The sequence below is a fragment of the Triturus cristatus genome, chromosome 1_1 (genome assembly GCF_964204655.1).
Source record: "Triturus cristatus chromosome 1_1, aTriCri1.1, whole genome shotgun sequence".
Lineage (NCBI taxonomy): Eukaryota > Metazoa > Chordata > Amphibia > Caudata > Salamandridae > Triturus > Triturus cristatus.
In genome coordinates this window covers 135,424,414-135,445,184 of record NC_140579.1, presented here as the reverse complement: position 1 = coordinate 135,445,184, position 20,771 = coordinate 135,424,414, and the positions used below count along the sequence as shown (strand labels likewise).

Here is a 20,771-nt window from a genome sequence, read left to right as displayed (position 1 = left end):
GATGCGAGTAACATTATCTCTGGGGGGGCCGGGTCTGTAGGTGAGCCGGATTTCACTTTCCTAGCTATGGATTCAGCTGCTTCAAGGTCCATACAGGTGAACCGGTCGAGTATGGGGAGGAAGGCTGAACTGGGTCTGCTCCCTCCGTTGTTGTTATGAGGTAACGTGGACACAGAGCTGGTAGGGAAAGAAGAATATATTGTGTTCACTTTGGCCGAGAAGAATTCCAGCTAGGTCATTACATTGATCGTTGATTCTCCTCGTGAACACTGGGGGGGAGGTTTGATCAGGGACTGCAGAGTTTGGAAATTTCCCTGGATTTGGAGGATGAATTAAGATTTGTTCGAGAAGTATTCTGTTTGGGCAGTTTTATCTGCTCTTTTGTAAGTTTTTATTTCTTCCGAATCGGGTTTTGTCTTCCATAGCGTAGGTCGCCCGCCATTTTCTTTCTGCTTTCCGGCAGTGTCGTTTTTTAACTCTAAGGGCTTCGTGTACCATGGGGCTGTTTTAAGGAGACGTTTGGCCGAAGATTTCTTGAGAGGAGAATGGTCTCAAGAGAGTGCAAATCCAGTTTTCATATTCCTCATTTGCCAGACAGGGGTCTTCATTGTTTAAGGGAGGGGTTTCCGCTAGTTTGGTTGTCCACTGGTCTACTGGTATCCGCGCCCATGATCTCGCGTATCTAATCGAGGGGGTGATGGAAATAGGTTTCTCAGTGAGCCAGGTGAAGGGCACCAAGAAATGATCGGTCCATGGGAGGGGAAGAGGGGGATCGGTTAAAAGTTCTGCGCAATTGCTGAACACTGGGTCCAACAGGTGTCCCTTTGTGTGGGTGGGAGTGTTTACTCGTTGACTGAGTTGTAGTGCGGCCAGATCGTCAGTTAAGATAGTGGCCGTTGCATCTGCTGGGGAGTCAAAGTGTAGATTGAGGTCGCCTATCACTACGAAGTTGGCAGCAGCGTAGATACGGGGTGCTATCGTTGCTGGAAGACTGCTGTGAAAGAGTTTTGGAGGGCCGGGTGGGCGGTATATCAAGGTGCCCGAGAGACAGTGGTTGGGGGAAAACTCCAGCGCAAAAGCTAAGTTTTCACAGTCTGGAATGTTTTCCATTATGGTCCGGCAGCGATATTGATCTTTTACTATAATTGCAAGTCCTCCCCCTCTGCCATCTGGGCGATCTTGACGAGTGATTTGGTAGCCGGTGGGAAGGGCGGCAACCACATCGGGGGCAGAGTCAGACGTTAACCATGTTTCTGTGAGAAACAGTACGTCTGGTTTACGTTCTTCTAATAGGAGGGATATTTCCAGCTTGTGTTTTGGGAGGGAACGGCAGTTTAAGAGAAGCATACGATATTCGTGGCGTGGGAGTTTTATGTGTCTTGTGGCAGGGGGTGCAGTACATTTTGGACAGTTGGCAGGGAGGGGTATGGTATCAGGAGCATACCTTCGACAGTTATGTTCCGTAGGTCTTAAGTCATGGAGGGCAGCCGAGCTGTAGGCCAGGGTCTGGATTGCCTGGGTGGTAGGAGGTATGGCCCATGGCCCGAACTCGGCGCGGACGAGCGCAGACGAGCTTGCCTTATGCGCGCCTTCGGCGCGCATTCGTCGCGCCCGCTGCGCTCGTCCGCTGCGCTTCCTGAAGAGACACATTTATGTAGGCTATAGTCGGAAGTATACGTGGGGGGGGGCGTGGCCTGTCCGGTGGGCGTTGCCAAGGTCCGTGGCGTCGAGAGTAGCAATCCCTCTCCGGTGGCAGCGTATTGATCAGCTGTCCTCCCGGGGGGTTTGTGCAGCGCGAGGTGCTCAGGAAGGGGATGAGTGCAGCGGAGGTGAGTTTAAAAAACACACAACAATTTCAGTGATTTTAAAAGATTGTCAGCGCTTCCGCTTCTACTCCCGGCTCAAGCCTCAGGAGGTTCCAATTTTAATGTAAGCCGCGCTGGTAATCAGCGCGCTTTTATATCGTCTGAGCAAGTGAGCAAGTGAGGGGGCGTGGCCTGTCCGGTGGGCGTTGCCAAGGTCCGTGGCGTCGAGAGTAGCAATCCCTCTCCGGTGGCAGCGTATTGATCAGCTGTCCTCCCGGGGGGTTTGTGCAGCGCGAGGTGCTCAGGAAGGGGATGAGTGCAGCGGAGGTGAGTTTAAAAAACACACAACAATTTCAGTGATTTTAAAAGATTGTCAGCGCTTCCGCTTCTACTCCCGGCTCAAGCCTCAGGAGGTTCCAATTTTAATGTAACCTAGAATAGTACTCAGTCATGCCGAAAAAGGATCCGAGTAAATCCTTATTTTTGGGTGTTGAAACTTGAGAAATGGCTTGTGTAAGTGAAAACCTTGGACTAATACCAGAACTTGAAATTGTGTGACCTGAATTGAATAATCAAGAGTGTTGACCATAAATTTACATTTCTCAGTGCCTAAAGTGACTCCAAACTCTCTGAATTTGTTAAGAACTTTCCTTAATGCGGTTAAATGTTCTGACTTATTTTTTGAGTATATAAGTACATCATCCTGATATGATTGTACTGAACCAATTCCTGCCAACATAAAATCCATAAATCTTTGGAAAACGCTGGCTGCAGATGCCAAACACAAAAGGTAACCTTAAATACTTATAGGCTCCAAATGGTGTCACAAAGGTGGTAAGATCCGCTGTAACATTAGAGAGTGGAATTTGATGATACGCAGATCGCAAATCCAAAATGGTAAAACAAGTGGAACCTGCAATGTTGGATAACAGATCTTGGATCTTGGGTAATGGGTGACAATCAACTAAGATATTTTTGTTAAGTGAGCGTAAGTCTGCACATAAACGGATCGATTGATCTTTCTTCCTAACAATTACTATGGGACTGACCCATTCAGAAGAATCAGTGGGTGTGATAATATCTTCAGCGACTAACTTGTTCAACAAAACTTTAAGATCATCTCTAACACTCAAAGGAATAGCCCTGGCTTTGTGAATGATGGGAATAGCAATGGCTTTTAACTTGATAACATGTTCAACCTTTGTAATTTTTCCTATTTTTTAAGTCAATATATCAGGAAATTCAGAGATAATTTTGGAAGAGACATCAGAACAGTCAGGGTAATTTTTTTAAATTGAGGAAAGACACACATCATCATTGATTTGAACTGGATTGTCAGAGCCTGGAACCAACTTTAGACCCATTTTTGCTAAGTCCTGCAATCCAACAATGTTCTCCCCTTTGGGAGCAACATACACTTTTGTATAAATTTTGAGACCAAGACACGTTATGTGTTCAAGAAAGGAACCTGACATATCAATGTTATGATCACCATAGGCTTTGGGGATGATGTCTAACGGTTCTAATGACTTTTGAGAAGGCCTGTGTTACGCCCCTGAAGTGATCCTAGTTTGCTTTTGGGGTCTCTCGCTTCCTTCCTCTCCATTTCCATTCCGAAGCGAATAGCACTTTTTTTGGCCCTAGGCCACAGAACATCCACAGCACACTGGGAGGACAGTTCAATAAACAGCCCCTGGTCCAAGAATTGCCCTCAACCGTGACAGTAAGCCTGAGGCTGCACAGATGAAAATACTTTATATGCACATGCACTTTGCCTTGCCTGATTGCATAACTGCTTCTTATTTGTATCTTGCACCAGCACTTCGAGTTATCACCTCACTTGTTATGTCACAAAAACTACTGTCTCAGCCATCATCATGATGTCTTGACCTGCGTGTGTTCGACCTTAGGCATCTAGATTTGTTCGACTTTGCAGATGTTTTAGTCTAATTAATTGTTGAAAATAGTGGTGGCCATCCTAGGATTTTCTTAATTGGTTTTATATTGTAAATTGAGAAGTCTTTCTGACTCTTCGGTTCAATATCTCAAATTGATAAGAATGTAAGGAATTTTAAATAACTATTTTTTGCTAAACATGTTGACTTTTTCAATGATTTTAAATTGCATGATTTTAATTAATCAAACCATAAACAATATTCATACTTCCGATGGCACCTACTCCATCAGGCTGTTTTACCCTGACAGAGTAAGATTTACCCCATGAGCGTAAAACATGCAGTCTGCCCAACTCAAAATCAGGCAGGCAGACCTTGACTTTGCTACAGAGTACCTGTCCGCCAAACACTAAATCAGCCCCAAAGACCTGCCTAATGCAAATCACTGCTGACCCTTCTCCTCATGGGAACAGTCCATCCAGGAGCTTGGCCACATTCACCCTGTGGCCCACTGCTTTTTTAGTTGGAAAATGTGAGATTTTCATCACCCTGACTAAGCTACGCCCCTGAGGCTGCGCTTCCCTCACCCCTCCCTGCTCCAACCTCCTAATATAAACATTTGTGATCACCCAGTGAGGGGATAGGCTGAGTGACCTCTGTGATCTTACAACTCATGAAATGTGTTTTATTTTTCAGGAACATCTATCTACACTGCAGCAAACCAAGGTGAGTGACTCCTGACTTGTTTGTGTTGAGTTTCGCTCGTGCTATGAGAGTGATTAAGAGTAGACATGGAATGTTCTTTTGACTGTTAAATGACATTATGAATGGAACATTGGCAAAGAAACCAGAACATCTTGAGTGAAACCAGGAAGTCTTTCTGTGTCAGAAACTGTGATCGTTGTCAGTAAAACATTTATGTGGCGGAGGGATGGAGTTTATAAGTTAAAATGTGGTTTAATAAATGTTCATTACCACCTCGTCAGACCTCCCCGTCACAGTCCAAACCACATGAGCATAGCTCCCCCCCCCCCAGAACTCCCAAGTAAAACTCTTTAGCCCATCCCTTCCCTCCAGGCCACACCCACATCCTGCGGCATATAACCTATGACCCCCCAATCCACATCCTGTTGTTTTTTTCTGCTGGACCTGTTCCGGGCAAGACTCACCGGGGGTGCCTGATGCCTCCACGCGGTAAGTGTGCGGCGGTCTGCATTAGCGGGCTCTGAAATCCCTGCGTGCCTGCCTGGGTGCGTGTTTTATAGCAGGTCTGGGGTTTAGGGGCCGGACTACCTGGTTTGTTGGGGTAGTGGCGGGCCTGCTGCGGCTTCCTCTCTTCCGGGTTCATTCCCTGCTCTATCGATAACACCCGGGAAGGGAGGAGAGGTTGGTCAACGCGGCATTGGCTATCTCGGCGTGCTGGGGACGTGGCGTGACGGCTCCTCCTTGGAGGTCTTCTGCACGGGGGCTGGGATCTCGGGTTGCGAGATCGCGTTATCCTGCTGTCTTGATCGGAGCAGGCCTGAGGATGGCACCGGCACTGTTGGGCCCTCGGCATGGTATGTGCCTTTGTTTTATTTTTAGCAGCCAGTTAGCACTGCGTTCTACTGATGTGGACCCGCTTGTTAAGGGTCGGGCCTGCTGGCCTCTCCTCTCTACGCCATCACTGCAGGATGTGGGACCTGTTCTATGGGTCCCTGTTGCCTAATGGTGGCATTCCCTGGGCTCTTATTCCATGGTTACACAGCCTGTGTGGATGCAACGTGCATGGGAGCCTCACCTGGGTATTCTCTGGTTCATGGTTGGGGAGGCTTTTGTGGCTCTGACGGGATCCCTTGCAGCAGGGACCTGGTTAGGGCGTTGGTTTTATTGGTTTGGCGAGGTCTCTGTGTGGATGGTTTTTGGGGCCGGACTATGGTCCTATTGATAATTGGCTGTGGGTCATGGTGGCTGTCGCTTATTGGCCCTTGGGGGTCTTGGGTGATTGGTCAGGGGTATTTATAGGGTTTGGGTACTCTTCTGTCCTGATCTGTCATGCAGGGTAGACGTTCAGAGATGAGTGAGCTGAGATGTGAGGAGGAGGTGGTGGTTGCTGGGTCTTCCGCTGCTCCTTTCTTGGCTGATGTGCAGAAGATGATTGAAGCCGCAGTGGCTGTGGCCTTTCTGGCTAGAGAGCCCAAGGGGCCTAAGAGGCAGAAGTTCGATGCCTCGGCAGACATTGATCCGGACGAGGAGTCGGTTGAGGAAGTGAACGGTCGTTTTGTCAAAGGGGCTGACCTTCACAATGTTCTGCAGCATGTTCGGGACAATTTGGGGTTCCCTGATCCCTTGGAGGGTACGGAGTGGGAGGACTTTTTGCAAATTACCAGAAAAGGGAGCCCAAGTGCCTTCCTCTTCATAAATCTGTGAGGAATGTGCTGGAAGAGGAGTGGAAGGATGTTGACAAACATACCTTTCCCCGCTTTCTGGCTAAAAGGTATCCTTTACAGGGGTTTGGTGAGGAATTTCCGTATGGTGTAAAGGTGGATTTCCTGCAGGCTGGTTTGGCATCTCAGAGACTGGTGGTGTCCGAGGATGCGGTTCCCTCTGGTCCTGGGGACAAACGTGTTGAAGGGGCTTTGAAGCGGTCCTTTGCTGCCTCTAACCTTGCAGTTCGGTCAGCGGCTTACACTAGCTACCTGGTTCAGTCGCTTCTGAAAGACTGGCAGCCCAGCCCTTTTGTGGTAGGGGACGTGGCCTGGGTGTCCCTTCTTTCCACAAATCCCGGGGTCAACAGGATGCCTCCTCTTCTTCGGGGCCCTCTAAGTCGTGACTATGTGAGGGGTTCCCTGGTGACACTGGTTGGGGGTCACCTCATGTCTTTTTTTCCAGTCTGGGAGGGCTTTGTTCGAGATCAGTGGGTCCTGCAGGTTGTAAACCTGGGCTACAGGATCAAATTTGGGCTTCCTCCGGTGGATGTGATATTGCAGAGATGTCTTTGAATTGGAGGGAGTTGAATGCGGTTCAGTTGCCCTTGACTCATTTTCTTCCTTGGGTCCTCCCGAGGGATGTGATGGTGCGGTCAGACAACACAGTGGTGGTGTGTTATGTAAATCGCCAAGGGAGTGCGAAGGTGGCTTCTCGCAACTTGTTGGCTCAACAGATCTTCCAGTGGGAAGAGTTTAACTTGTTATCTTTGAGGGCTTTGCATCTGCTCGTGGTTTTGAACTCGGAGGCGGATCGCCTGAGCAGGGTGTTTTCCTCCCTATCTGACATGTGCCTGACACGGGAGGTGTTTGGTTGCCTGATGGGCTGGCTCGGGGTCCCGGTGGTGGACCTGTTTGCGGCCCCCGGTAACGTCTTTCGGGAGAAATTTTTGTTCTCTGGTTCGGTCGGACTCGGTTTGGAGGGTGGATGCAATATCCTTCCGGTGGAAGGGGGGCCTGATGTATGCTTTTCGCCCAATTTCACTGATTCCATGGGTCCGGCTGAAGGTCAAGTTGGATCGGGCCTCAGTTGTCCTGGTGGTTCCTGCTTGGTCCAGGAGGCCTTTGTTCCCTCTGTTGTTGAGGTTAGCGGTGGGTCCTTGCTGGCGGTTGCCGGTGGTTCCTTGTCCCCTGTTATTTCATCCTTTGTCCCGGGATTGTCTGCTTGCGGCTGGTGGGGTGGCTGTTGAGAGGCTAAATCTGGTGGCTTTGGGATGTTCTCCTTTTGTGGCTGAGTTTATTCAGCGGTCCAGGCGCCCTTCGACTCTCAAGTCCTATGCCAGCTATTAGGTGTCGTTTCTGGGTTGGTGTATGGCTCGGGGTTGGTCTGCTTTGGAGGTAGATCCCGTGCGTATCTTGGATGTCCTGAAGGATGGCTTTGACTTAGGACTGGCTGTGTCCTCCCTGAGGGCTCAGTGGGCGTCTGTGAGGGCCTTTAGGGGTTTGGACTGTGAGTCTGCGGTTTCCTTGGTGTCCCAGTTGTTGAGGAGTTGTTTCCTCCAAAAACCCGTCATTAAGTCCTTTGCTCCTATTTGGGATCTTCCTTTGGTTTTGAGGGTCTTGTAGAGGGCTCATTTTGAGCCTCTGAGTGAGGTGTCTTTATGATTTTTGACAATGAAGATGCTTTTTCTTGTCGGTTTTCCACAGCTCGGAGGATTGGGGAGTTGGGTTCCTTGCTTTGTTATGATCCCTTTTGCGTTTTTATCCGGATCAGGTTGCTCTGAGGCCTGATCCTTCCTTTGTCCCTAAGGTCCCTTCCTCATTTCACTGCTTGGACGATCTGGTTTTACCTGTGTTCTGTCCAGTTCCTCTCTCAGAGGTTGAGGTGCGGCTGCACTGTCCGGACGTTAGGCGTGCTCTGGAGGTGTACTTGCTGCTTACTAAACCTTTTCGTAAAGTGGATTCACTTTTTGCGACCTTTGGTCAGGGTCTGAAGCCTTCTGGGGCTACTCTCAGTCGGTGGCTGAGTTGGGCTGTGGGGGCTGCGTATGATGCTTGTGGTGTGTTGGCACCTGAGTTGGTTCAGGGGAGATCGACTAGGGGGTGGCTGCTTCCTGGGCTTGTTTTCATGAGGCTTCCATGGCTGAGATCTGCAGGGCTGCTACTTGGAGCTCTCCTCACACCTTTATGTCCATTATCATTTGGTGGTGGGTGGGACTGAGTCTGCTGGGTTTGGGGACGCTATGTTTCTTTCTGCTCAGGTGGTGTGACTTTCTGCTTGTGCTAATAAAGTCTGTTTCTGCCACTGAGTGAACCTGATTCTTGCTTTGGTATCTGCTCATGTGGTTTGGACTTTGACGAGGAGGTCTGAGAAGGAGGTAATGACCGTTTACTTGCCAGTAATATTTATTACTCCGAGTCATACACCTCCCCGTCACAGTCCTGGTTTCCATCCCTCCTTCCTTGTTTGGCTTCTTGTGCTTGGGGGTACAGGATGTGGATTGGGGAGTCATAGGTTATATGCCACAGGATGTGGGTGTGGCCTAGAGAGAAGGGAGGGGCTAAAGAGTTTTGCTTGGGAGTTCTGGGGGGAGGAGCTGTGCTCATGTGGTTTGGACTGTGACGGGGAGGTCTACGACTCGTAGTAATGACTATTACCGGTAAGTAACCAGACATCATCCTACCAATACTAGAACTAGTTAACGAGGATCACAGAACCAGTGCTTAGATTTTGTCACTGACTTCAGAACCAGAGCCGGCCTCCACAGCTGGTACGAGACTGGTGGTCAGCCTTGATGTGTGTCATGCACATCGGTACACATCATACGAACCTTGTACAGCAGTTTCCTTCTTCCTGTAGTAAGTTCTCAGCGAAAAAAGGTGTCACTGTGTGACTCTGGCACAGGATCCTCCCGGGATATGACATCATGGGGTCCGAAGGGCGCCACCCTATTTGCTGGCCTCATTTCCTTTTTGCCACACCCTTCGATGCGGACCCAGAGCTCCTTTCCTTAGTTTGTACCAAATACTTCCTACAATTGCTATGTATGGGAATGTGACCCATCTCACCACCTAAGATCAGAGACTTCAAGCTGTGCTGTTCCTGCCTCAAACAAATGCCTATATCGGCTCCCCACGAAGTCTCTCCTTGGTATCTAGGTCTCAAGTACACCTCCATTTCTTGTGTTACGTTTGGTAATCCAGAAGAGATGGCACACTCTAGAAACACTGAATGCACTGTATGGTGGCACTAGCGGTGAGGAAGATGAATTGAATGGATTGAGTGGTGGGCCTTATCCAGAGAAGAAAAAGTTGTCACAAATTTAATGAGTTCCTTAATATAAGGGTCACCGAAAAGACCCCCATCTGCCACATCGCGCGGCCTTAGGGTCAATTTTTTTTTGTCAACAGTTTTGGGTCAATTTTAATGAACAAAGAGCAACACTGTTCTGTGGATAATGCACAATTTATGTTCCCCAGGAAACATAAGGCTCGCTGGGCCCAGCCGATGAGAATGACAGTGGCAATCACCTCGCCTGATTCATGAGCTGCATCTACCATATAAAATATTTTAGTCAGCGGTGGCTGGCCTGTGTTGATGAACACCTTCTCCAGTGCAGGCACAAGTCCTCTGTTTTGTTGCTTGTCTCCCTTTTGCTTTGCACACCTCTGATGGTTGTTCGCGCCACACTCCTTCTCCTCCTTTGCGACGTGGCATCCTGCCTTGCTCTTCCTTGCTTCCAACCAGGTTCCTCACTCGGCTGAGGTGTCCTACCACGTCTCATGTTTGCGCCACATGGATATCTCGCTGGTCATGTCCAGTTCTTAGGACTGTCTTTACTTGCTGCAGACCAGTGGCAGGCCTGTTCTGTCGCTAGGACATGCTTCTTCTCCTTGTGGACCTTTCGCGGGCCCCATCTCCTCCTCTGGGATTTATTTTTTTGGTGCTCCTCTGCCAGGATGGCAGGTTACCGCTTCATTCAAGGGCGTCATGCTTGCGCCTCGAGCCTGCGACATCGTGGCACCTCCTCCTGCCGCCCTTCAGGCATGCTTGGCAGGGTCGGTCACTTTGTGTGATGTGCTCCTTGCTTGCTGTACGAATGTGGCATCCGGCCACGTATCGCCTGTCATCGGAGTACACATTGCAGTGGCAGCTTGCCTCTTGGAGTGTGCGACTCTCCTCTTGCCTATGTGGGGCCACTGGTGACTCCGTCTTGAAGCAGTGAGGGATGACACTCTCCTGTCTTTGGCCGACTGCGGGGCTTTGCTGGTGCAGGGGAGACTTGGCGGTTCTCCCTGATGCCTCCAGCGTTGCTCGTTCTCTTCGGGTAACTCCCTCTTCGGGGGTGTTTCTTCATTGTTGTGTGGCCTCTTCTCTCAGACCAATACCCAGTGAGCCTTTACAGGGGAAACAGATCTCTGGTTGCCGGCAGTGGCAGCAGAACTTGCGGGCTTTAACAATCTCTGTTGAAAGACTCTCTTTGTGGCAGTGAGGGTGCTCTTGTCTGGTTTCCTGTGTGCTTGCTTCTTCACTCTGGCACTTGGTGTGCCCTTGTTGTAGCTTGCGGTGGTGTCCTTTCACCACTAGGAGCGAGCGCTGCAATTTCGTCACTGTCGGTGGTGTCGGGCAGCCACTGGGGGTCACGCACTCTGCCCCATCTTTTTTGTGCTTTAGGTGGGAATACCTACCTTGAAACGTTGCTGTCTGGTTGCTCTTCTGTCCTTGCTGGTGGTGGCTGACTTTGGCGTTGCTGCTTGTGTTTAGCTCTGGGTTTCTTTTGGCTCCTCGCGGGGTTTGTCCATCTCTCCCCCTCTTTCAGCAAGCGACAGGTCATAAATGTGGGTTACGGTCCTCACTCGGCCAATCTCTTTCACCGTGCTTCACAGAGGTGGCAGGCAGTGCTCTTGTCTTCCACTTACAGAGTTCTGGGATATAGAACAGCTAAGGCCACTCCTACATGTGTACTTGTTATGCTGGGAAATGCAGGCGCTTGTGTTTCTGGGTGGGTCATGCAAGCCATGAGTGACTGTTTGGATGGGCCGTTGCATTGGTGATTGAGTCTGTGCATTGCTCTCTTTTCTGCTGTTTTCATGCCACTATTGCTGGCTGGTGGCCTGTGGAGAGGGGCCCTTGCAGGGGTTGACTGTCTTTTTTTGCAGTATGGGAGGTGGAAAAACTGTAGTCCAGTTTGTGCTGGGGTAAAGTTAGCTGCACCATATACCTGTGTGTGGACCTTAGGCATTCTTCACAACTCAGCCCCATTACTGGGCATGGGGTTCACTGGTGTCAGCAGTTCTGTGGAGGCATGATTCTGGATCTTCTTGCCATGATACATTTTTCCATTCTGCTGATTATGCCATTGCAGGCCATTTCTTTGTAGGGTGCTTGGTTGGTGCAGTACCATTGGTGGCCACTAGGTGGTAGTGCAACACTATTCATAGGCCCGGCAGCTTTCTTGATACTGCGGGCCGAGCAGGGCATCGAGGACTTTGGTGCAGGGCAAGGAGACACTGCTCTGTGATATTTCATGTGTATCATATATCACTCTTCTTTCCTCCTTTGTTTAGTCTTTGTTCCCTCTTGCGATGTGGTTTTTAACTTTCATCTTTGGGTTCTGGACTATTGCATTCTTTTGTACATTGTTGTGTATAGTTGCTTTCATTTTTGTATGGTTTGATTAATTTTCATTTATAAGGGGAGAAGATATGTGGTATCTTCCTGTTGTGTTTATAATGTTCCCTGTTACCTGGTTCCTAGCTGCTCCACCAATGTGAGTGTTCTGTGTGGAATTTTGGTGTGATGGACATGAGTGGAATGTTGGTGTGATGGACATGAGTGGAATGTTGGTGTGATGGACATAAGTGGAATTTTGGTGTGATGGACATGAGTGGAATGTTGGTGTGATGGACATGAGTGGAATGTTGGTGTGATGGACATGAGTGGAATGTTGGTGTGATAGATCTGAGTGTTATGTTATAATCTTTATTGCTTGATTAATTAAAATCATTGCAATCACAACATCTTATAACTCCAAGAAAAACACATTTACATTACAAACAAAACATCTTCTCATCACGTAATAATAAAAAAAAGCTGTCCCATAAATACAATAAAAAAATGTATCAATAAACCCAAATCTAACCACCTTACATCATTAAGTACATAGATCTGAGTGGAATGCTTGGGTGCCTGGTGCTTTTGCAGTTGAAGATTGGCTGAGCAGCAGGGAGGCTGCTCCTGGTGGGGCTGCTACCACTGATGATATGGACTTAATAAATAACTTACAAAGACACTACTTGACTACGTCCGCTACTTCACCTCTACACATGAAACATCATTAATACATACTCAGTAGCGCTGCAGGAACGGAAAATAACCATAAGCCTGCCTGGAGGCACATGGTCCTCGCCGGGAGCTGGCACCATGAAGCGGAAGGGCTACTCACTAAGTTAGAGGCATGCGGTGCCCGCAACTTCTGGAGGACACCATGGCTCCTGTGCACTTTCCTTTCTGTCCTTACGTAGCCTGTGGCATTGCTGGCATTTTGATGCGGGTGGTAAGTAGGGCAGATGCAGCCTTCCTGCTGTGCTGGAGTTACGCCTTCGGTGCAACCTCTGACCGGTTGCTTGTCTATAAGTGCTGTAAAAGTGTAGTCTTTTATTTATTTATTTTATGCTAGCCCCAGCCGTGGCCTCCACCTTCGATAGCTCGGTGCTTCCACTGTACATGTGAGCCACTGCAGCCACTCTGTACATGTCACTGCAGGTGGGGGGGAATGACGCCCCAGGGTGGAAACAACTGGGGGTCAATCCATGCGCTTCTCCCCTGTGGACTGGGCCTCAGCAGGCAGTCGACGCGCCTCTTGCAGGGCCCCCGCACCGCTCCTATTTGGGATCTTCCTTTGGTTTTGAGGGTCTTGTAGAGGGCTATCTCTCCACAGGTGGGTGGCAGCAGGCGCGGCGAGCTGGTGGAGGCAGATGTCTCCTTCTTCTCCCCACACCTAGTCCTGAAGACTTCAGCTCTGGGTTCCGAAAACCTCAGTACCACAATCATCGAACCGATCCTTCAAAAACTCTAGGACGAGATTTACTGTTGGCAAAGGCACGTTGAGATTCACCCACACACTGGACGGATCCTCCCCTACCCACTGGTGACTGTCCCACAGGCCTTTAAGTGCCAGCTGAGTTGATGTGCCCATTCCAATGAAACATTGAAAGAAATTGGACATGACCACCAGACATGTGCCAAACTTTGACTTACCACCACCCCCATCATCTCCACCGAGACCAAGGCATTCTCCATCCCCACCTGATGCTCAACCTTACCCCCTTTCATACACACCTCAGGAGTAACCTTAACTCAGACATGGGGAGTAAGAAAGGGGGGCATAACTACGATACACATCCACATGGTGATGCCTGTGACTCCTATGGCATGGACACTCTAGGGAACACCGATACCAGCTTGCACCCTGCCCGACCCTTGCCCCCTGGTGACTCCACATCATACTATGAGCTGGTAGCTAGAGCAGTCTCGTACGACAAGGTCGACATGCATGTCGATCCCATAGAAGAGAATTTCCTCTTCGAAACCCTCTCCACCACCCACCACTCCACCCAATACCTACCCATGCTCAAAGGCATGTTGTGACTAACCCCTGATATCTTTACAGACCCAGTCAGAGCCAGGGTTATCACTCCCCAGGTGGAAAAAAATATAAGGCATCCTCAACAGACCCCAACTACATTTGGGGCCAGTTTTATGGCTCCCTGGCGGTACACACCACCCGCCAGCGGACTAACTCTCAGGGCACTAGAGATGCACCTCAAGCTGTAGAGTAAACAAATACACAACACAGGCAGGAGAGTTGCAGCACAGTCAGCTAGTCATTGGCACATCGCCAAACGCATTGTTCTGCTTTCCTGTTATGACCGTGCCACTGGGCCGAAATGGAGGAGCTTTTCTAGTACCTTCCATATGAACACAGAAAGAGGGGGCACGAGATAGTCACAGAGGGCAAACTCATCTCAAGCTCTACCATTCAGGGTACCCTTGACGCCGCCAATGCAGCTCAGGGCGCAAACTCATGCGTGCTCCTCTGTAAGTATACTTGGCTCTGCATTTCCGGCTTCAAGCTGGATGTCCAGTAACACCTGCTCAACATGTCTTTTGACAGCCAACACCTCTTTGCCCACAGGTGGACCAAATGCTAGGAAAAGAAACAAGAAACATACGGACACAGTTAAGGCTATGGCCGCCCTCCAAACACCAACCCCTCACGTGTCCTTTCGCCATACACCCTATTCAGGAGGCTCGAAGACCATCTCTCCAAATGTCTCCATCGCTTTTCAGCGCCTGCAGGCCCAGAAGACTCCTCTAGAGGCTACTTTCGGGTGTCCTACTGAGGCAACAACACCAAAGGAAGAGGCAAAGGTGGCTCTAAGGGAGTGCCCACCACCAAGCCCAGACTTGCCTCTTCTCTACCCCTGTCAGCTGTCCACCTAGCATTGAAGCTATTCCTTCCCCCCCTGGCCAGCAACATTGTCCTCATCCGGACGGACAACATCATTTACATGTACTATGTTCAGGAACAGGATGGCACTCGTTCTCCTCAGTTCTCTCAGCTTGCCCAGAGCATTTGGCTGTGGTCTCTCTCTACCCTACAACATCCATCTATTGGCAGAGTACCTCCAGGGAGTAGACGACGACTTCGCCGGCCTCCTCAGCAGGATGCGGCAACAAGCCCACAAGTGGCATTTCTAGCTGCGGGGCTTCCAAGGGATGACCTCCTTGCCACCGCAAAGGTTTCCAAATACCTGTAATGCTGTAGATACACTTGCCCCCCCATGCCCCAAATGCCTCTGGTTCTTCACTCTTCTATAACTTCTCTCTTTTGCACGGACATCTCTCTATACATCACTTCACTCTACATTCATCTTTGGCTGCCGTATGGGAAAACACTTTAACAATGGAGTTGATGCCCATGTGCATTACCAAGAAGAGGAGGAGTCACAATACCTCGAAACTTACAAGACTTCTTTGAAAAAAAACAACTTGCACACATACAGGCCCAAAACTAGATGGCGGGAGTTTGCAGAGCGTGTGAATCTACAGAAGTACATGTCACTAGCAAAACCTTACAGGGGAAGTAAAATGTTCCTTCTGGCGAGCATGGCCCTAAGACCACATTATAAATCAGATATTTAGAAAGGGGGTCAGAGTACTTAAGCTGTCAATAAGACTTTGGTCATGGGCATTTATGTGGATCTTGGGGGCATATCAACAACGACCGGCGATAATTATCTCTAAGCGCACTTAGCGCTAGGATAATTATCGCCGGCTAGCGTGAATTTTTATCGCTGAGATAGCGTGCTATTAGCAACGCTTATCTCAATAGCGATAAAAATTCTCACGCTAACAGGCTAACATGAGATTATCGCTGGAAACCCAGCGATAATCTCACGTTACCTTGTTGATAGGGACAGGCAAACTTAGCCATGATATCCTCCTTCCATAGGATATCATGGCTAAGTCAGAAAAATACCAGACGTAAAAAAGCAGCGTTAACCGCGGTTAGCGCTGCTTTTTTTGTCTCTAACAGGGTTAGCGACATTCTTGATAATAGGAGAAATGTCGCTTAGCGACATTTCTCCTATTATTTTACTCTGGAACGCCCCCTTTGCATCTCATTAGAGATGCAAGGGGAAGCATAGAGTAAAAGGGTGCTAACATGCAAATTTGCATGATAGCACCCTGTTGTTGATAGGGCGCTAGTTTTATCTCTCCTTTTTGGGCTTTTAAAGCCAAAAAAGCAGAGATAAAGCCCTTGTTGATATGCCCCTTGGTTCTTCATCAACTGTACAAGAGAACGAAAAGCCCCATCTCAGCACATTAAAAACACCCCCAATTTCAGTGCTTCAAATGTGTCCTCATGATCCTTTTACTGGAGAAGCACTGGTCTACACCCGTCTAAAACACACTACCTAGCTGAACCCCACATGCTCTTGGATTCTTACTACCTTCTGTTTATGCAATTATTTTGTTCTTCATTAACCCTTCCTCGCCAACTCATGGAGTCTATGATTTCTTTCTCCTAGTTGCTTCTCTTTAACCTGTGTCCTCTGTTGCTCATAAACCCCTACTGGATGGAACTGTGGAATCAATCTTATCTTCTTCATACAAATGAATAGACAAAGTAGAAATCAAGTCCAAACTCTATTTTACTTCATATCGACTCCAGGCTCCAACCAGCCAGGCTGTGGTATCAAAGCCACCTAATGCTTTAAGAAGTAACATTTCAAACAACCTACTCAAGGACATTGAATTACCTAACACAGAACTCTAACACAGTGGAAATTCTGCACAATAGCACAGATGAGATGTCGTAGGTACCTTATGCCATGTTCTGCTTCATTCTGCTTGCTTCTTTATTCCTGGGATGATGTGTGTATAGCCTGAATATTGACAATACAGGTTATATCCTCCTATACACTTATATATCCTGCCTCACTGGCTAACGTGACATACTTAAAAGAGCTGAATATCATCTTATCTCACACCCACCAGCCAGTGCACCATTACCTTAAATACCCTTGTACAGTAACCCTCTGTAATACAATTAATGCACCTTTGACTACATTATATCAATCAAACAATCAATCAAACAGCATTTGTATAGTGCAGCACTATCAGGCTAAGGGTCTCAGGGACTCCATCGAAAAGCCAGGTCTTGAGTTTCTTTCTGAAGTCTCTCAGGGAGGGTGCTGTTTGGAGGTTGAGGAGCAGGTCGTTCCAGGTCCTGTTGGCGATCAACGAGGGGTCCTTGATTGTAGAGAGGTTTGTATGCATGCGTGAGGATCTTGAACTGGCATCTCTTTTGGATGGAGAGCCAGTGGAGGTTTCTGAGGTGAGGGAAGATGTGAGTCCGTTTGAAAAGTCGGGCTGTGGTGTTCTGCATTGTCTGAAATCTTTTGAGGAGCTTGTTGATGATTCCAGCATAGAGAGTGCTGCCATACTCGAGGTGCATGGTAATGAGGGCTTGCATGATGGCCTTTTTGGTGTCGATGGGGACTCATCTGAAGAGTCTGCAGAGTATTCAGAGGGTGTTGAAGCAGGAGGAGACAACTGAGTTGAATTGTCGTTTCATGGTAAGTTGGTTGTCTAGGATGATCTGTCGGTGTGGGTGTTAGTCCGAGTTCTGTTGGCCACCAGCTGTGGTCCCATACGGAGGTGCTTCTCCCGAAGATCAGTACCTCTGTTTTGTTAGAGTTGAGTTTGAGGCAGCTGTCTCTCAACAATTTTGCCACATTGGCCATGGATTTGCAGAAGTTGGTTTTGGTGGGGGCCTCGGAGAGTGAGAGGATTAGTTGAGTGTCGTCAGCATAGGAGATTATGTTGAGTCTGTGGGATCTGACGACATCTGCGAGGGAGTTATGTAGATTTTGACCAGGGTGGAGCTGAGGGATGATCCTTGGGTTATGCCTGAAATGATATACTTGGGTGCAGAGATGAAGGGGGGCAGTCGGATGCTCTGGGTGCATCCTGAAAGGAAGGAAGCAATCCATCATATACCTTTGTACTGTAACCCCCTGCAATACACTTAATGCACCATTACCTACATTATATATCTTTATACTGTAGCCCACTGCAATACACTTAATGCACCATTATGTACCTTGCATATATTTGTACTGTAATCCTGTGTAATACACCTAATGTACCTTTACCTTAGATACCTTTGTACTGTAACCCTCTGCAATGCACGTAATGCATTATCTACCTTATACACCTTTGCACTGTACCACTCTGTAATGCACTTAATGCACCTTTTCCCACCTTGTATACATGTGTACTGTAACCCTCTGTAATACATTTAATGCACTGTTACATACCTTATAGACCTTTGTACAGTAACCCTCTGTAATACATTTAATGCACCTGTACCTGCCTCATATACCTTTCTACTATAACTCTCTATAATACACCTAATGCACCTTTGCCTACTTTATATACCTCTGTAATGTAATCCTCTGTAATACACTCAATGCACCTTTGCCAACCTTTTATACCATTGTACTGAACTCTACTGCAATATCTAAAAACACAATTTTCTAACTATTATAATATTATTTCTGTTATGTAACATTATAAAAATCCTATACTTTTAAACTGACACTTGAAGGTCAAGTGCCAAAACTTGTTTAATAAAAACTAAGGACATGATTCACAAAAGTAACACACACTTTTGAGTAGGTTTATTGTACTTTTGAGTAAGTTTTCACTTTTGAGTAGGTTTAATAAATTCCCACCTAGAAAAAAATGCTTTATTGCGCATTGATGTACGGGGTTAATTAAAATCAATTACATTATTTTTTAATCAAATGTATTGTTATGTTATCTTTTTTGAATCAATAACATGTATTAAATATTTTATCATTAGATAATAAATATGTACAATTTTTATATATTTTTAACATTCATTATATTTGTACCTATTTGAAATAATTTATTTTAATGTAACATTATTTCCACTGAGGTTTAATTTGAAGTCCCTTTATTTCAGTACCAGTTGTTGGCCATATGTAGTGCTGGACTTCCTACTGTGTTTTTAGTAATAATTTACACTCTGAGGGCATGATTTACAAAGGTAAGCTTCACTTCTGGGTAAGTTTGCACTTTGTAGAAAGTTTGCTACTTTCGTATTACACAGACTCTGATTGTAAAGTTATTTCTAAAATGTAAGTTACATGTCTCCACCCCTAGAGTAATGTAATTAGATTATTATTTTGTGGGTGGGTGACATCCCTTCCTAAAGGCCTCTTACTCCTCACTAATTCCATCCCATGTTGTGGTAAATTGGGCCTTTTTCCTACCCACTCACTCCAGTTGCTCCCCAATTACTACTAAAACATGTACTTACATGTTCAGAGACTCCACAGTTGGGGTGTAGAACTCTACACATAGGCAGTGCGGAGTAGAAGAATTCTGCACATAGTTTGTGAATTGCAATATGTAATATATTTTGTAGTGCTACAAATGTACTACAAAATGCAGAATGTGAATTAGGCCCTGAGTTTGTGAATACTGAAAAGTAGTAAACGTACTCAAAAGTGTAAACTTATTCAAAAGTGTAAGTAACCTTTCAGGCTTAATGTGCTGTTCAAGAAAGAAATCCCCTGTTATTATTATAATTATTTTTTTAACTTGGATACTGCTTTTGTAAATAGGTGGATTAGTTCAAGCGTATTACTTACCGCATCCCTGGGAGGCTCGACACAGAGTAGACCAAGGACACAATGTTTTTCAGTGATGTTCAGTATATTTATGTCTTTCTGTCTTGTTAGTTACTAGTTACTTATAATCTTTTCCTGGCTGAGAATGGAGCTCTCACTAAAGAAATGTCTCCTCTTCAATCTTTTCATTAGAGGTCGAGGTCTTGGGATAGGAGGCTCCCATCAGCGCCTTCAGAAAGGAGAGAGCATTATTTGACAGAGACGAGGAATCCTTCTCTGGGACTCTGTTATCCTTCGCTCCTGAATGCGGCAGGCAGCAGCAGCATCGATCCTTCTTTTTTTTTTGAAAAACGTTTTTATTGGCATTTATGTAGCAGCATCGATCCTTCTTGAGCCGGAGCACTTACCTCTGTCGACCTCTTCTGGCTTCCATGGGAACTTCAACTTTATTGTTATATTTGTGCCCTTGATCATAAAATGATAGTGTGGGGGAGATACTAATTGAATACTCTGAGATTGTTTGAACAGAGGAAAGTATTATTTGTCATATATCTTTTACTTATTTTGATTGTGAGTAATTTACCTTAAAATAACATATCATTGATTTAAGTTTGGCCATTTAATTTCAGACACATTTAACTTTTGTGACTTAGCAAGTAGCAATGTGTTATGCTTTTGGCTTTTCATTTTTATAACCAAGTTCAGTAGATAACTTTCAAGAAGCATCAGCTTTCCATGTATTTCCCACAATGTCCTTGACTGGTGTGTGAATCAGATTCCTGTACCTTGCCGATGTCATTGAGTACTGATACTGGAGGTGTTTACAGAGAGATGAACTGTGAGTGAGGACTCTCTTGTTATAAAGCTCCTCTCCCAGTCTTAGTGGATATTTGAATACAGATGTCTTTAATAAACCATCTGTAGATGGTGATGTGGGGGTCACAAGACACTGTCTTTGGGTCCCAGAACAACTTTGTGAAAGTTGTAAAATTTGCCAAAGAATAAAACAAAGTCCCCGGAGATTGGGGTGTGCCTCGGGTGGTGACTTATCTGATGAGTGAATGGTTGACAGGGCCTCATTCGCAAAGGTGAACTTACACTTTCTTGTAAGTTTACTATTTGTTTGCTATTCACAAACTCCGAGTTAATAGCAAGTTTACAACTGTGCAGTCACAACAGAGAACTCCGCACATAAAAAGATAGACCACTGAGTTTTAGCAATGCTTATATTCTGTTTGGTAGTTTGTTTTGACATGAATTCCTTGTAGTCTGAAACCAAAAGGACACACCTAGGCATGCTTTATTGGTTATGTTGATTGTTGATTATGTATTTCAGATAGACAGTAGACCCATTGCCCCCACAAACCCAGGCCATCGCTAATATCAACAGGCCACTGAATCCTGGTGGCCAGTATACATATATATATTTTTCA

The 20,771-nt window shown here is 46.8% G+C and overlaps 1 pseudogene across 1 annotated transcript in view; it reads left to right on the top strand.

Annotated features, from left to right (window-relative positions):
* Positions 1–20,357, top strand: part of LOC146869812 (patr class I histocompatibility antigen, B-2 alpha chain-like) — a 101,714-nt pseudogene extending 81,357 nt beyond the window's left edge. Inside the window, exons 5-6 of the transcript XR_014966760.1 lie at positions 4,397–4,426; positions 19,531–20,357. The product of XR_014966760.1 is annotated as a patr class I histocompatibility antigen, B-2 alpha chain-like (transcript). The remainder of the gene's footprint in view (positions 1–4,396; positions 4,427–19,530) is intronic.
* Positions 20,358–20,771: the final 414 nt, after the last annotated feature.